The sequence below is a fragment of the Lonchura striata genome, chromosome 1 (assembly GCF_046129695.1).
Source record: "Lonchura striata isolate bLonStr1 chromosome 1, bLonStr1.mat, whole genome shotgun sequence".
NCBI lineage: Eukaryota > Metazoa > Chordata > Aves > Passeriformes > Estrildidae > Lonchura > Lonchura striata.
The window spans coordinates 34,171,471-34,189,782 of NC_134603.1; the positions used below are offsets into that span (position 1 = coordinate 34,171,471).

The window sequence follows — 18,312 nt, forward strand, 5'->3', positions numbered from 1 at the left end:
AGGCTTATTTATAACAGGTTTTCGTATTTTGTTTAGAATATTCCACTATGTTCCATGAAGAAATACAGTTCCCTTAGACATAGACCTAAGAAAAACTCTGGGAGCTGTGCTTGAATTTTCCTGAAGATGAAAGTTTCTCAGATCTCAAGCCAGCTTGGCTCTCTGCAAAGGTACAGATCAAGACTCTAAAAATGGTAAGAATTTTCTCTAGCTTTTAAAAAGAGAGTTGCTGTAAGATCCTCACTAATTTTAATGGTAGCCAGGAGCTGGTTTTCTCCATGGAGAATAATAGGAATGACCTTTCATCTCACGAGTTTTCTTCATCAAATTCAGAACATTTGCAAAGGTATTTTTGGGGGGTCCTTTTTATGGCCACTGTAAATTCTCTGTTCCAAGGTCTTGAGACCAAAAGGACTAATGTAAGAAAATGTATAGCTTGTAACAGCAGTCCTTATAAATCTCAAGCCCACACAAAAGAGCAAAGAAAATGGAGACAGAGAACAGACTTTAAGACCAGGGACATAAAAGGAAGTTTATTTAGAGGACACTCACAACCAGACTGGCTTGACTTGAATGACGTTTGTAATCTATAAAGAGTCTGTGTTATGTGAGGTGAATACAGAGTAATATTCCACAAGGGGAAGAGAACACCTTGTAAGGCTTTCTTGTGACTCTAGAACTAACACTGTGGAGTAAGGATCACAGCATTGAATTGCAAGTGCAAAAATACATACAATTAGTGAAGGTAAACAGTCCAGTAGAGCACAATTCATTAACATGCATGACAAGTAAATTATGGCTGTTTGTAGATAATTTTGAAACAGTAAATAAGTGAACATTTGCCCTCTCTATGAAAACACTCACATGCCTTTGTTTAACAAGGCTAGGGCAAAAGAAGGAAAAGTGGATGTACAAGACTTTTTCAGTCTTAGAATACTCAGAGGGTTCTACTCGCTCAAAATATAGTTCCAGCTACCACAATAATCTTATTTTTCTTTTACAGCAATAATTCAGACACTCTATAGTTAATAAGAAGCATAAAAATCTCCATACCATTTTCAGGTATGTTCTTCAATAGACTTTAGGAGAGAGATACTTGAAAATATTTTCAGGGTCTCTTCCAGGTTATTCTTTGCAGTTCTTACACTGCAAGTCAGATCTTTTGCAGTAATCCAAACTGAAAAGTATCATCTCACCATATCCTCTTATGGAAAAAAAGTTATGAACTTATTTTGAGGGAAAAATATATAATTGAGCTAATGTTTGAACTACATTAGTAAACAAAGTTAACTCCAGAGCCATTGATTTTGCAAGTGCACTTGGAGCTCAGTTTAGCCTTAGAAATCAGGAAAATGGTTAACTGCTTCCATCTGGACTTAGAAAAAAAGGCCACCTTAAAAGAATCTTTTACAATGAAACTTTTGGAAGAAGTGACATCATAATTCTCACATCAGCAATTCTGTAAGAAATCACAATTGTGTCTTATTTCTCTGTGCAAGTGCATAGAAAATCGTATTTCTGCCTTGTTATGAACATGTTTACAAAAAGTCATGGAGGTTTTGGGGAACTGTAGTCCCATCCAGTGCAGCTGTGTTATAGTCACGCTTTTTCTTTCTAGTAGCATGATTCATCTCATTTAAGATACAGAAATGCAGACAGAAACTACAGACATTGGTGTGCTACATTTCAGTATCCTGTCTATAATCACTACAGGAAGAATGCCTGCATCATTTACAAAACATTCAACATTTTTACCCATTATAAATCTCCTGATCGTAATATTATTAAATACAAACATGTCCCAAATTATTTCCCTGATCCTATACAATCTTTTTTCTTCTACAAAAAAGCAGTATGGTAAGAAACCTTACTAAGACACTCAGCTTCACAAGCCATCAGGCTTTTCAGCCTGCACAATGGCTTGATGCTGTTGGGAGGATAGAGATCATTCTTACTGCAAACTGTAGACAAAGGTACAGTACTTTGGAATGGACCAGCTGTTAATATGTCTATGTTATTTCAGTCATACATGGTGGGGAGAGACTGAAATTACTGACTTGAACAACTTAGTACATAGATAATGAGAAACGGTAGTTGGATAATGAAATACGGTAGTGCCAAGAAAAAACATTAAAACATGTCAGCACCTTTTTATTGAATTAAAACATGAGTTTCTAGTTACCAAGTAGAGTGAAGATTCAGTGCCTCTACTTTACACATTCTCTAATACCTTTTTATCTTGAAAGTTATAAGAGACTTAAATGTAAATTCAATACAGAATAGTCTTACCTCTGGGGTGAAACAGAGCAGCTGTTTAACATCACATACTTAGGACAGCAGTTGCTAATGTGGGAAAACATACCCAGATGTTGACTCCTTGTCATTTTAGGATCACATCTTGCTTAGATATCCATGCTCAGAAGACTGAACTCTTTCATGCCTTTGAAAATTCTCTTTTCCCCTCAAATTCAAATATGAGAGGAAACCATTATTTTTTTCCCATATATAAAAGCACAACATATATATGGCTTTACTGACAATTCTTAAAGCCCCTGACCACATGGTTTTACTTTCTTGGACTTCAGAACTGTTGTGACCCATGCATGAATATCTGCATCTCAAAAAGCATTGGAAAAGGGGAAGAGAAAGGACTTATTGCATTTACTTCCAGATGAGGTTCATGGAAAATCAGAAAGGGTCCTCACAAAGGTCACATAGATGTCCATAAAGATAGAAAGCTAATTTTGACAGCCTCATTAAATTTTGTTTCAAGACCAGAAACTTATTTTCTAGGCTAAAGCCATGTAAAATCCTGAGCTGCTATCTGTCTTTTAAAATTTTAATTTTTTGTTCTTTTATGCAAAAACTGTTTTAAGTCACATAGCTACATTTTTTTATGGAAATCCAAAATCCTTGCCCAGGACTAATGTGTTCCAATAAATGCCACAATTGTATTGCTCATAATTCAGAGCAACAAAATGCTCCCAAAGTCAAGCAAGTATTAAGTGTTACATAATTTTATTGGGGTAGTGGCAGTGGAGAATTTATTTCAATGTCTAATTTCAACATCCATTTTTTCTCTTGTCCACGGGTTGGATTAGCAAGCCAATGCTACATCCACTGCTAATGACTTAAAGGTGTGGTCCCAGAACAGATGTTACAAGGGGATCTCCTATCAGGCATAACTTTGGAATTTCCAGGCAGAGTACAAAAAAAAAGAGACTGATCCCACAAGCTTAAGAAACAGATATTTTGATGGTACTTGCAAGACAGAGTTTTTGGCTCAGTACTGTAGAGTTCAGGGACTGAAACAAAACTGGAAGAAATTCTCCATGAGGACTGCCAGAAGGACAGCTGCATAGGGAGAAAGAAAAAAGCACTGACCTACACTTCATAGTGGAAATGGGTGCAGCTCAGTCAATAGACAAAGTACAGACAAAAAAGAACTCAAAACCCTGCTGCTAACTAACATAAAGTTTCGATGCAAAAGTGATTCTGAAGCTCTAAAGAAGGCAAAATGTCTTAGAAAAAAACTGTGTGCAGAAGCCAAAGGGATTTGATGTCCCTAATGATGTCCCTTGAAAATGAAGTGTTTGTTTATGGTAATGGTTTAAATCAGATCCTTGGTGATGATATTTTAACCAAAGTTAACTAATACAGTTAACTACAGATGCAGATCATATGGAAACCAAGGTAATCATAGCTTTCAAGGCAAACAAGCATGTCTAGCCTTTCCTGCTCAGCTGGATGGAAATACATTCAGCAATACAAGAAGTGACAAAACTCCCCTGAAGAATAATATTTTTGGAGTCACCTCAATGATTTTATGATCAATACAGATTACATTTGTTTATATTCAAATAAATATATTTATTTGCATTTAAAATTATAAAGAAAAACCCCCCAAATAAAGCCACAAATCAGTGACGAAAGCAAAGAGCTAACTAGACAAAAGTAAAAAATAGCTAACAATACCAAAGCAAATTCTTCAGGTAACCTGGGAGAGAACATGATGATCTAAAGAGCCTTATCTCTATTCTGCTTGCTAAACTAGTAGGAAGATTGAAAGGAAGGTAACAGGGTTAGAAGAAGGATATAAAATCTTCTTGCTTCAGCACCTCTCCAGAAAAGAGCAAAGAAAATGGTTAAAGATTAGAAAACACAAAGGCAGAAAAATAGTTTGCTGGAAAAGAGGGGCAAGATCATAGCATCCTTCAATTACATGAAAAGCTCTTGTCAAGAAGAAGAAAATCATCTGTTCTACTTGCTCATGGTGGAAAGAACAAGCAGTGACAGCATCAAAGGTTAAACATTAAGAAAGAGCTTTGGAATAGATTTTTCTCAGAAGGTCATGGAATTTCCATCACTGAAAAAGGTTAGACAAACATCTTTCAGGAAAAAAATATAGGTATAGCTGATCTTAGTTTAGAGACTTCATGACCTCTTGAGGTTTTTTCCACGACTATTTTCTATGATTTGACAACTTAAGCAGTGATGACAAACTTTACAGACTCCTTTGAACTCTTTGGATGTCATTAAGATTGTCCAGACCCTTTATTTTAGCAATTACTCACTACATAGATAACAAAGGCAAAATTTGCAGGAAGAGATGACATATTTTATTTTTCCAGCTACATCAAGCTAAAAAGCTACTATTTGGAGGACATGTGCCTTTCTGAGTAGAGCAGACAGGAAAGCAACACATTTGCATTGTTTAAAAGGACTCTTGTAGAAGAGCAGCTGTACTTTGCATTAGCTCTTAATATGAGGTCATGATATTACATCATTCTCATGAAGAACAATAAAACCTAATGTGCTGAAGCAATATATATACTACTAGAAACAAATTCTAATCTAGTTAACATCTCTACTATTTGTTAAAAACATGCATTTACCTCTAGAGTTGCCATATTTCATACTGAGAGGGAAGATGTAAGGCTTCAAGGGATGAAGTTAGTTCATGTAAACTTAGCTCATGTAATTTTAAAAATTACAATTTTTTCCATGTAACATCAAAAGGGAATTAAAATGATGGCCAAAAGGGGATAATGGAAAAAGCAAGTATAATCTCTAGCATGTAGTCAAGGGCTCCAGTGACATGAAGAGATAAGTACCAGCCTAATCTAGCATGGTTCTTCTGAAGGACAACCTCTGGTATCTGCATTTGGATGTGATAAATGTTCAAGAAGAGAGCAATAAAGTCTGGCTTGCAAGAACAGTTTTTCCTGTCTATGCCCTCACATAAGACTGTTATGGATGGGAGGAGACAGAAACTGGAAAGGTTTTTTCATTAAATCCTCTTTGACTTTCTTTGGAAAAAATAAAAGGTAATTACAGGAGTGTGCTATGTAGAAAAAATACTGGTAGGCAATTTTCACAGGTGATTATAAATAACCTTTCTGCTTATGAGAAGTATAACTTCAGTCATAAGACATATGACAGTGTTATTGCATGGTACTCTGCCTCCCACTTCACTCAAAATAAAACTAGATGCCATCAACATAAGCTGTAGCATGGAGTCTTCTTTATAATTCCGGTGCTTCCTTCATATTTTTTGCTATTAAATAGTCAAACAAGCTCTTCAGCCTGTTTCTGTATTTTCTATTTTTCTCTAAGATGACCAGTAAAAAAATTCAGGAGACCTTGCTAGAAACTGTATTTCTACAAACTTTACACATATATGGGAGGTGAATTTCCCTTATTCCTCCTAGAATAATCTTCCAGATATTTTTTTTCTTTCTTTCAGGAAACTTCTATCCCCTCCTAGTCTATTCTATTTCGTTCCATTCCATAGAGGGTATTTTATTTCCATGTTTTAGTCCAATATTGGAAAAGTTTCTTTCCCCAGTTTCGCATTGAATTTATCAGATTTGGTATGTACATACAGATAATTTTAGAAATAGAAGTATGATATCAGGAAATATTTATACTACCACACTCTAATTCATTACATCATTGCAAGCCAGTCTATTAGATGAAACTTTGACTACCCTTTTTCCTCCTTTGCAAATCCCATGAAAGAGCTGATATTGCCACTGAAACCCCTTTTATATGCAAATCAAAATGTCTGCCTAAGACACAAACAAATATAATTTCAGTTGTTAGCTATAGCCTAGAGACTCTGCTTGCAACATTTGGACAAACAGAAGCAGAGACTTCTCCCTGGTGATCTCTTTTACACAGATCAAAGACTTTTCAGCCTTTTATGGGAGCCAGTTTAGGAATTAAAAGATGACTTGGCCTTATTCAAACATCAGACTTCCATAATACTTGGAATGGAATTAGAAAGCTTTAACAAAGCCTGTGGTTTAGAATTTGCACTTCTCCTTTAAACTTAGAATAAAATCATATTTTCAGTGTGAACTATGTTAAATAAAACAGTCTCTCCTCTGGCTTATAAAACATTGCAGACATCTTAGCTGTACAAAATCTGTAGCGTGTTTATCTGTTTGGAGCAACCGAGCCCTCACTTGCAGATGGATCAAGTTCAGCTCTTATTAAAATTAAACCAAATCAGTTTATAGAACAGAAACTATATCCTTAATTATTATGCAATTATTTTTACCTATTGCTTGTAAACTCATTAGGTCAGCTGTACCATTGTTAGAAAAAACAAAGGAAAAAATTCAAAATAACTGAGCATGGAAAGAAAACTTGCAGCTGATCAGGCAGTCATTTTTGGAAGGAAAGCTGCAAAACCTCTCAGGTGTTCCTGCTTAAATGGCTGTGTGTTAGTGTGCTACAGCAGCAATTGCTTTTTACAAATGTCTCAAAGACAGCAGTAAACTTTGCCACTCCTCTAAGGCACAGTAAACCACAGCTTTAGTGCATTATCCTAAGCACTTGTATGACATAGACAGAAGTGGGATGTGCAGAGCAAGCCCTACAACACCGCATGAAGCAGAGTATGTCAGCAAGAGAATAATACTGCAGCACACAACTTGTCTCCAGCTCTGAACTTGGACTGGCTATACATGCTCCCAAATCAGAAAGGGGCTTTCCACTTTCTGAAAGTGGAAGAGTGTTCTGAGCCTCTGGCACCCAATTAATTGTTGGTTATGCTACTTAAACCAACATCTGCTTACCAGGCATAATTGGCTGAAGGAAAAAACCCCCACAAGTTTCTTAATCATAACAGAAGTAAATGTTGAAATAAGGTGCCACTACATGCAGTATGTCAGTACAGGAAAAAAATGCTCAATATATTCTGTCCCAAAATTATAGAACACTTTTTGCTTGTTTTTTCACTTTTCTTTCTTCCCTTTAGTATAATATTAAAATTAAATTAAATTCCTCAATTTATTCAAAGTAAAGGTATAAGACTGAAAGCTACCTTTGGCTAATTTGTTTATTGATCACATACAGTAAGATTTACATTTCTGCAGTTTCAATAGAGAGAAAGTGTTAATGAAATTTTAACAGAGAGGAAGTATTGCAGCAGCATCAATACTAATGATTTCTGCTCATTTCCAATAATTTACTGATTTAGAGAAGGAATTTCAACAAATAATGTCTGTTAATGTCCATACCTAGCCAAATATTACTGTACATTTGTAACTTTATTTCTTTCACATTTCATCAAGTCTCAGTAAGTGCAATATATTTTTTGTCAGAAGCCTCTTACATAATACCCTTATATAATATACACAACATATCTCAGCCTACTAAACAAGCTTACAAGAGCTCAGAGAGAAGAGAGTAAGATAAAAGAAGAACAGAAGAAAGAACAATATTCTTTTAATCTTCTGTGGATTCTTTCTAATGTCAGTTACCAACAAATCTCCTTCCTCAACTAACATGCCACTTGTTCCAAAGACAGATCAGCAAAACACCATGCACAGTAGAGTGAATATGAAAAAAATAAACAAGGCAAAACTGGCATCAATCTCCTAAGACAGTATTCCCAAACAAGCCAAAAGCCCGGTCTATAAAGCCTATAGGGACAATTATCCTTCTTGACTTCTGCAAATGAAACCACAGTATGCCCTTCCTTCCTAAAGAGCAAAATTCCTGTAAGGTCAGATGTGCAGGAAGAAAAAACCTTCTGTTCCCAAAAGCTTGTGCAAAGGAAAAGAATTTGCAGTCTCCACAACATGTGAATTTTGGTTCTGAATTTTTATCTGCTGAACAGAAAACAGAACATAGTACTCTATTACTAACCAGTAGTTCACAGAAGCAAGGTACCATTCTTCTACCTGCCCTGTCAAAAATCAGCATTTCGAGGGGGGGAAACAAATTGTGTAAATGACAGATAAACAAGTTTGCCTTCTCAAAAATCAGTAGTTGATGTATTCACACAGTGTAAAACTTCATCAATCCAAGACTGCCTGAGACAAACTATGCAGGTGAACTACCATAGACTGTGCAAGAGCCATGGGCTTGGCTCCTGCTCTTCGTGCTCTAAAAAGGTCTTCTGGAAGTCGAGCTCTATGGAGCTTGGTGTCCTGAGAGCAACTCCCTTAACAGACATTCTCACGTAGGCATTGGGAAATAGCAAACTCATTCCTAAGTTCAGCTGGGACTACAAAGCAGAAAGCCTCTCCTAAGGAAAACAAAGCTAGAATGGATCTCAGAATGTTCTGTAGGATGTTGTCAGTTCCTCTACAGGACCCATTATGCCATGCCAATTAAGGCAAAAGTCAGAGAATGCCTTCTCCTGTGGGGAACCGCACTGCAGGAAGCACAGGGGACGTTGCAGTTTGCACCATCGGCAGCGTCTGTGATCAGTGATCTGGTGTTTCATGGGTTGAAATTTGCTGCCATGGCAGCAAGGGCTGAACACCACAACAAGCAGGAATTAACCTGAATTAAAGGGAAATGCCCGCTTGTTAAGTCTGTTTTTATAATGTAGAATAACATCATTTAGTCTGCTGGAAGCAAAGGAGGCTAGATCACTCTCCAGCACTCCCTCTCCCACAAAAACCTCTCACTTATTTTGCTGCTAATGACTATCTGTCCCTTCCCTCTTCTCTAAATGCTCTTTGACGATGGGTCCTTCCTGTGATTTATATACATTAGAATTGCAAGCATGAATAAAAGTACCTCAGTTTTTTATCATGCCGTGTAAGTACAACACATTCAACCTAATAAATGTTAATCCTTCAATTTTTTTAATAGTTTTATTACTGATAATGGGAGTTTCTGTACTTATTCATTAAATTTGTCAGGTCCCTTCTTTAGGAATTGATTTTGAATATATAATACATTTTGCCCTGAATTAATATTCATGTGTAATTCTAATCTAAGCCACTTTTGTTCTGCCTTACTGGATTAATTTAATGTCTTTTTAAAGGTACAGCTCTATGTGACATCATTCCCCTGCCAGATTTATAACAGCCAATGAAGTCACCATTATAGCTTCTCATAATTTTCTTCTTTCAACAGTGGTGTAATATGCCATTATTCCTACTTCTCAATTATGAATCTCGCTTCTGGACTGGTAACCTTTACCTAGAATGCAATATTTCACTCACAATAATTGTAAGAAATACTTTACAGTTTCACTTTGATTAATAAACCATATATCAGTATTAGCAAATTTCAGTATATTTTAGATGCAATAGGGATAAGAAACAGTATAGAATATGAGGGTTAGTTTTGAAAATGTTGCACATGGTTCTGAAAGAATTATATTTCTTTCCAGCTTTTAAATTTTAGTTCAATTTTTTTTTATTTGCTCTGTTTGTACCTGCTTATAACACAGATATTTCCTTGTATATGCATATGAAATTACACTCAGTATTATATGAAAAATATCTATTGCATATTGTGTTTTCTTTTCCTTTTACCCTTGTTAATGAGCGATTTAGTATGTTTGTGCTCCTTGTCCCAAGTTTAACTTCACTAGTATGGAAAGTAGGTGTGAAATTAATACCTTTCTGTAAAAACATTAATTTTGGCAATTCAAACACTTTCAGCTGTAAGCTGTACCTTGGGCAGGCTGTACCTTCATGTCTGCACACTGGCTTTTGGCTCAGTCACATTTTGTCCTTTGGTTTCTCTCAGTTCCAGGGTCCCTTGGATGACAAGGAGGGACATGTGTCTCTTCTTTCTACCTCAGTGTAGTGTTTGAAGCTCTGAGTATTTATTCTCATTTCCTAATATTTAGACTTTATGTGGTTCTGTGTGTGTGTTGAATGTTGCCATGCCTTTGATAATTGACAAAAGGTTTGCATCACAAAAAAAATTGTACTAATAGCTGGTCATAGCCATCATATAGGTTAACACTAAGATTCATTATAACAAAAACAAACAACCCATATATCTGTCTACGGAGTTAATTTACATAGATCCATCTCAATTGGTTCTGAAATGATCTTGAGTTTGGCAGCCATAGCTTTGGTGCCCTGGGCTAATATGGTTGCAGGAGATAGATTTATGTTATTGTAATTGTATAACATTTCTGGAAATGAGGGAAAATAGCATATTGACAATCTAATAATAAGAACAATATCCCTGTTCCAAACTTCAGATGTTTTTAAGAAATAAATACTTGTGTGTGGTCTTTCTTCCCTTTCCCTCCTCAGCAATGATTCTATTTCTCCAGGGTCAGAAAAAGGAAAATACTGGAAGCATGGTGGTGAGGAGAAACAAGTCAGAGAAATAGCAGAAAGAAGGAGGAAAAATATGACAGAAGAAACAAACTGAGTACTACTCTTGAGAAAGCTTTCCCTAGAATTTTTAGCGTGTATTATTATACTGTTGTGCATATTTTTCATTTATCAAACCTCCATTCTAAAAATTCACCCATCATGTCTATACATTTAACTTCTCTCAGCTGATTGCAGAGCTCAGCTGAGAAATATTTATGGAGAGGTTACTCTTTTCACAGCATTCAAAGTGTTTATGGGAGTAATTTTGCTCCAGGATCATCACTTAACTCTTCTGTTTGCCAGAGGGTAAACAGTTCCCCTGATAAATTTTTTAACTCTATTTTTTAACTCTAAATGTGAAAAAGAATGATTTTTACATTTAAACTCTTCAATCTAGGATTAAATAACAAAGTTCCACCATATATAAGTTTTCCTTCTTACTTACCTTTCAAAGAAAAAAAAAATTGAAAGGGCATGAAAAATAATTTAAAGGAACATAACCAGTCCTAAACCAAAAGTTGTGTATCAGTCCCTGATTAAACCATATTTTTCATTAAAGGATCAAATGTCCTTATTCCTGACAACTAGAGATAATGAAAAAATACAAACATGTGCTTTGTCTTTGTTGCAGGGTCAGGAGATACAATCACTCACTTAAACTATTAAATGTAATGCATACAAGCATAGGGAGATGAAAAGTGCCAGTTTAAATTAGCTTGACCTGTAGTGTTGACTCCTGGACAGATGGCATAATACACCCTGACTTCATTGCTGAGGCATTAGAAGGACACAGCAAGAGCCCATTGTGATATTAAGAAAAAGCTCACAAGTAAACTCCAACTGAGATCCAAAAACCTGCTGGCCCCCTGTGAGGCTCTTGGCTTCCTTTTGCCAGACCTATTACAATATAGAATGAAGTCTTAGTTTTAGCAGAAACAGGGCAGTGCTCAGGCAATGAGCACGCATTTTCTACTTTGCTGTCTAGAGTGTGTTTTAGGATGAGATTCAGAGTCCTTAAGACCAGGCTCACAAAGGGCAAACCAGTCAAAGTCAATGTATTCTTCCCAGGAGAAAGAAAAGCTAACTGTACCGAAACCTCACTGTTTGACAAAGCTGGCAATCCTTTTAAGGAGGAGTGTACAGGCATAAAAATTAGATAGATCTGTATATCTATCTATACTATTTCTCATGACACAGCAAGAGTCTTCTAAAGAAGTCTTTCCCCCATAAATCCTTGTACTGCTAGTAGAAACTGAAGGTTCTTCCACACACACGCTACACATTACTTTTTGTAGATTTCAAATTTAAAGAGAAACAAAGTGCTTATCCAGCTTCTCTTTTGCATTCATTCTCAAAACTGGGAGGGTTGTCTCTCAAGTGAATATATAACTCACTGCCTAACATCCAGAGAAACAGAAGCAGGGGTGTAGAGTGCAGAGCACTAACAAAATAGCCAACTAACAAAAGGCCAATGGCATCCCACCAAGTGAAAGGCAGTTAGGAAAGCAAAGCAATTAGCCATTTTTACAATGCATGGAAGTTGGCATCTTGAAAATTATTGGCTCCAAACATCAGTGGCACATCCATCTGTTTCTTCACTAGCATAAGATTGCAGCTACTCATTTTGGGAACTTAGACTTTATGGGCTCTAAGTGGAAAGGACACATCACAATACTATGATGTGCCCAGCATTCATCACAGGGTCACCTGCAGCTCTAAAGGTCATACGGGGTTTTATCTGGTCCTTTATAAAACTAGAGAAAATAATATCCCTGAAATCTCCTCATGCTTCTCTCTTCTGCAAAGGCAGAAAGCATAACAAAGGGCAAAGAAAGTTTAGAAAAGAGCTTATGACATTGGATGAACCTTGCATGGAAGGATTGTGTGATGCTCTGTATGCCATGTTATTACTCTGAATAGACCTGCCCAAGCTTCTCCTACTCTTCACAAATTTTTATGTACTGAGATAACTATACAAGAAGCCAGATAGTGATTTATTTCAGGAAATATACCAGATTCAAATTGTTCTTGCCAGTGACCACACTTTCCATTTTATTTGGGAGCCATAGAGTACTCTAGTTATTTTCCCACACCCCCTCCAAAATCTTTATTATTTTACAACCATAAAATTTTGGAAGCTCTCATTTTAAAGGAATAAATTATTTTTAAAATAGGCAAAAATAGCAAAAAAATTGTCATCTACAAGTCAGTTTAACATAAAACGACAATCATTCAGCCTCAAAATCTGGCAGCAATCTGTGGCTCTCAATTCAGGCATCACTACATCTTGCAGCTTTTCCAGGCATTTGCTTTTAAAATTGTATTCTACCTTTGTTACATGGCTTGCAGAAAGCCTGCAAGAAATAAAGTATCAAATGTGGTTTCTTTTCAGCACAGACCATCTATTACAGCATGAATGATTTCTCTAAAGTTTCAAGCACCTAAAAAGAGAATGATTTGTGTTCCCAAGTCTGAGTTTTTTTTCTAAATAGTCCAATAAAAGATATTTAATCCTACTAATACTGCCTTGCCTAAAATTAGGCACCTGAATATGAAGGTTGAGTTTAGTCATTCTGCCACCTGCTTTGTTAATTTAAAGCACCCTCTTAAATTTAAACATATTTAAGCACCAACACCAAATGTGTTGGGTTGTTTCCATTAATCTCTTTCATAAAGAAAAAAAAAGGAGAAAAAACAACACACATTTATCTTCCTGACTAAATTTAATCATGCATATTAAAAATGTGGCTTTTATGACTAATGGAAAGTTGAAATACTTTCTCGCTATATTACTTTAAAGGACTTGCAACACAGTGGAGTTTTCTGAGCTATCACAACGCTGTGCATACACACCCTGCTTCTTATTTATACCCCAATAACACTGAGGCAGTGGATAATGGCTCCACTGTTGCAGTTACTGTACAGACAAAACTGTTGCAGCAACCTTTGCCAAATGTACAGTTTGGGTTAAGACTGAGCTGAAGGTGAAGGTCTAATCAGAGAGCACTCAAAGCAAGTGAGGGAATATTAAAAGCTCCCTTGCAGTTCAGAGCAAAGAGAGGCCTCTAACTAGGGCAGATCTCCATTCCGGGCTGTCAGAAGGCTGAGTTGTAACATGAGCTGGGCTCCATTTGCTTTTCCATTTATATAAAAACCTTTTTGTTTCTTTTGTTATAAACTTAGACCTCCAGAATAAAGCCTGGAGGAAGGGGGGAGGGAGAGGAACACTTGCTGCCTGAAAGATGTAGTTTGTTGTTTGACCACTGTATGTAGCATACAGTTCCTAGCTAGCTGTCCAGTTTGCAGTGGCTCCTCTATACCAGATAAAATTCCTTAAAAAATAAAGCTCTTGTCCATATTCAGAGAATCTGACCCAGTCCCTGACCCCAAGGACCCTACAATGCAGAGGAAAGACTAAAGCACACCTGGAAAGAAGAGCAATGGTTTCCTTTTACAATACTTGTAGAAAAGGTCAGTCTTTAGGAGACATTTTAAGATGGGAAGACCTTGGCAAATCAAGACTTCAAAAGCTGGTCATAGCATAGAGGAAGAAATCAATAGAACAAGAATAGGGTTAGCATATTAAGAAAGCTCTGCATTTGACCTTCCTGATGGCAAAGGGAGCAGACCTTGGACAGAAGGAGACAAACCTGGGAGGAAGCTGACTCCAGGGGCAGCTGTATCTATCGAGCATGCTAAAGGGCGGTAGATTGGTAATAAACAAGAATAATGTATTGATCAAGCAAGAACAGCTTATACTGACATATACTTCTAAGGGATTAAATCAGGGAGACTAATAAATAGTAGGACCTTACAAGAGTTAACATGGAAGATGATGAGTGAAAACAAAAATGTAAATGTTCTACTTTTCTGCAAGAGAAGACATATTTACCTCTTAGTCATGCACAGAGAAAGCAACACAAGTTGTGTTGATGTATTGGTGAAGGAAACTATAAAGAAATTGAAATGCTTTACTCAGCTGAGACTTATGAGTAGTAATAAACAACAGCAACTTTGCTTTTCATAAAATCAGTTTTCATCGCTGCTTTTATGCAGAAACCTTATCGCTGATCTCATTTTACAGAAGAGAGGAAAATGGCATACAGCTAGGTAATACAAATCACCTAAAGCTGCTGAGTGTGGCAGTACAGCTAAGCACAGTGCTTGGAAAACCCCACAGCATTTCACTCATGCAGCTGTATTCTTGCTGAAGATAAATGCAGCTGCAGCTGAAGGGAATGAAGGAGGAAAGCTCTTTTGCAACAAGCAATGTGGGATACTTGAGAAGAGAAAATGAACTTCCAGGTGAGACATCCCTCTGTGAATTTCCATTGAGCAGGTTGAGTGCCTGTATAGTTCCTGTATATAATACAGGGATTAAAAAAATTCACTCTCTCTCCAAATGTAAACTCCAGTTCTGTTTTTCTGTGCAGTTACCCACAACAGTTTATCTTAGGGCTTGTTGTCAAGCCAACAAAACCTGAAAAGAGAGAGAGTTGCAGTAAATAGCCAATTATTAAACAATGAATTAGGGCTGTACATGCTTTACTATGGTAAATTTAAATTGAAAGAAAGATGCATCTCAAAAAACAGAAATTCCAGTTTGGAAAGCAGTGATATGACTAAATTTTGGTGGTTTGTGTAAGCTCTGTAACTGATGCTACTGAAGGAATTAGGCAAAGATTGGAAAAGGTAAATAGACAACAAATTTCAGAAATCTGCAAAGAGATAGAAAATTTAGTTTTGAGACTGTCTGCAGAGGTACTCGCTCATTTAAAAATTACAGAAAGTTCCTCATGATGAATATTTCAGTAACTATCTACATCACAGGCTTTATATTAAAGGAGAAGCATCAAACAAGTAATGAAGACATTTGAAAGTGGTAGCTATTTCAGGATTAACTATACACACATGTCTACAAAATGGCAAGTAGCTTATTACTGCATGTACCAATGAAAAACCTGCTCAGAAAGACACGAAAAGTACTGTAAACACATATACATATATTGAGGAAGTTAGTGAAAATATGAAGGTGAACACAAAGGAAGAGCCCTGTTGTTCAGAACCAGAAAACTGCATGACATTCCAATGCTCTATGCGCTCCCAGTGATTATGGAAAATATAAGGGCTGAATGGTCATAAAGTGAGTAAGAATTTAATGAACTATCACTTAGATGGTAGCTCTGTCCTGCCTTGGCCATTTTGAGCCTCCCTGCTTCCCCTGCCACTAAGGCTGGGGGCTGAAATGCTGGGAGGTGAAAGAATTGAAATGAGAGAAACAGTCTTCTTTTTCTTTCCTCCTACGAATCCCACAGGGGCCCAGAAACCACATTTTATGTCAGATTTTGAGGTCTGAGTTCTCAGCCAGTGTTCTGTAAAACATGCTTTTTCATGTTATAAAACCAGAAAAAGCCAACAGCACTAACACTTTAAATTTGATTCTGTTAAAACAGTCTTATTTTCTATTTCCTTCAGTTCCCTCTATTATTTTTTTCTTTTTAAAATTATTCCAAAGCCTATGGTGGCAAGTTTGACATTTGGCCAAATTTCAGCATGAAATATTATAGCTGAGATAAGTTTCTGTAAAATGAAGTAACAAAATGCTTCCAGTTAGCTTTAACAATAAATGGAAAGGGGAAAGTTGCTTCTGAAATAAGGCTTTTCCCTCTACTTGTTACTAACAAGTGCTGGAAGAGATTACATTTTTATAGGTGCTATTTATCTTCTGCTTCTCCTTGTTATTGATTTATAAACATATAGAGAACATGTAAAACATATCTAAGCACAGACATACACAAAGTTTCAGAACCCACAGTCATACTGCTTTTCAATACCATAATGCCATTCATTTAATCTACATATTCCTGGATTTTATTCTTGATTTATAAGCCACAGAAGTAGATCAGAATCTGATCCATGGAGCAATAGGATCTTTCCCCGTAAAATTTGGTCTTAAATGTTAAATAGTTAGTGCCGCAATGATCAAAAGATGCCACAACAGTAGCAGCATCTCTGTTATTCTGAAATTTTCTTGCTTGTAAACTTCAGACAAAACCTCTTTTTGTTTGTTGATGTGAGCATTTTAACAGGAAACAGGAGTTCAGTCACTAAAAAGCACTTTTTTTCCAACACAAATTTCACCATTGTACTGTGATTGACAGCCATCCCAATGTCTATAAACAACCTACAAGCCTCCCAAATTGACCATTCAGTTCCTGCGTCCAACATTTAAACACTGAGCGGTTTTTGCGCTCAATAAAATTCCTTTTCATTTCACCCTGGGTTGCCATGTCTCTTCAAACAGAGACAGAAAAGCAGTGCTCTGTGTCAGACAGATTTTAATTTTCAGTCCTCATCCATTCGTACAATGTAGACACAAGCAAACAAACCCTACCCAAAGCCTAGCAACCCACAGTTTAAACAGTCAATGCATATGAGCTACGGGATGAAGGCCTGGACCTGTTCACACATGAATAAAGAAGATTAAGATTTTCTTTCAAAGACATGAAGCCTTTTTGACAGCCTGTGTCAACAGCACTGTCTGCCTCTCAATGTGAAACAGTCTTCTATCACAGGTTCCCACAGGGAGGTCTTGCTTATTAGCATGCTTTACACTTCCATTCCTTGTCAGTATTTAATTTAAGAATAAGGGTGCAAAGTTTTGCAAACTCTTACTTACCCACAATGAAAGGATAACTTACTGGAGACACTGAAAGGAAATACCAGCTAACATGAACACCTACAGGGTACACTTTTTAAAGAGGATAACCTAGAAAAAAAAAAGAGAAAAGCAGTGGATACAGTTGTGTTCCCTATTTGTCATAGCAAGAATATACCAGTAAATTTGTTAATCACTGAATGTCTCTTCTAGCAGGTTACTTTTGTAGAATTCTTGTCAGCCAACACTTTAAGTGTAACATGTGTGCTGCTATGCAGGACAATACACCAATTAAAATTTTGGACATAACAAAAAATATCTATCAAAACAGCAGCAATAATAATGACTGGGTTAATATACAAGCACAAGATTGAAGGGGGTCGTCAAAGGCATCAAACTGAATCCACTGCTATCATAGGCAATATAACATATAATCCCTCTCAAAAAGTGACCAAGCGCTCTTTTAAAACAACACTGTGAACAACAAAAAGCCAAACCCATTGTTTTCATTCAAGAGAAAGATTAGTCCTGGCTGAAACAAATTAGATTCCATTTCTCTAAATGAATGGCAGTCTCGAGTCACCATTACAGATTGCTGTTATCGTATTGTTTAAAATGAAAATATTCTAAGACTCCAATCTTGCAAACACACTTAGGTAGCTGTTTAGAAAAAGAAGCAATTGGTCCCAGTTAAGGTAATTTCATCATGCAGATGTAGACCACATGAAGATTTCAGGATTGCAGTTTAAATTTCTGGAGCTAAAAATAATAGGGAAAAAACTGTACTTCCTGCAGTATTGGCAAAACATTTTTTTCAGGAACAAACAAAAAATGTTACTGCTGTATTTGCTCATTTCTTGGTTAAGAGTACAGATTGATCAGTTTGATCATCTAACTTAAAACTAAAAATTTACTTTGAAATTATCACAAGAGAAAGTTAGATTTTCAGAGCAAAAAAAATATTGCAACAAGGAACAGATTATGTCTCAGGGAAGTATTTTGGAAAAGCTCCAAATTTATCTCAATATTTGACTTAAAACAGCATAATTAAATAAGGATGGT

The 18,312-nt window shown here is 36.4% G+C and overlaps 1 protein-coding gene across 1 annotated transcript in view; it reads right to left on the minus strand.

The window, feature by feature from the left end:
• Positions 1–4,950, minus strand: part of SULF1 (sulfatase 1) — a 301,035-nt gene extending 296,085 nt beyond the window's left edge. Inside the window, exon 1 of the mRNA XM_077783280.1 lies at positions 4,896–4,950. The gene's annotated coding sequence lies outside the window, so the exon portion shown is untranslated. The remainder of the gene's footprint in view (positions 1–4,895) is intronic.
• Positions 4,951–18,312: the final 13,362 nt, after the last annotated feature.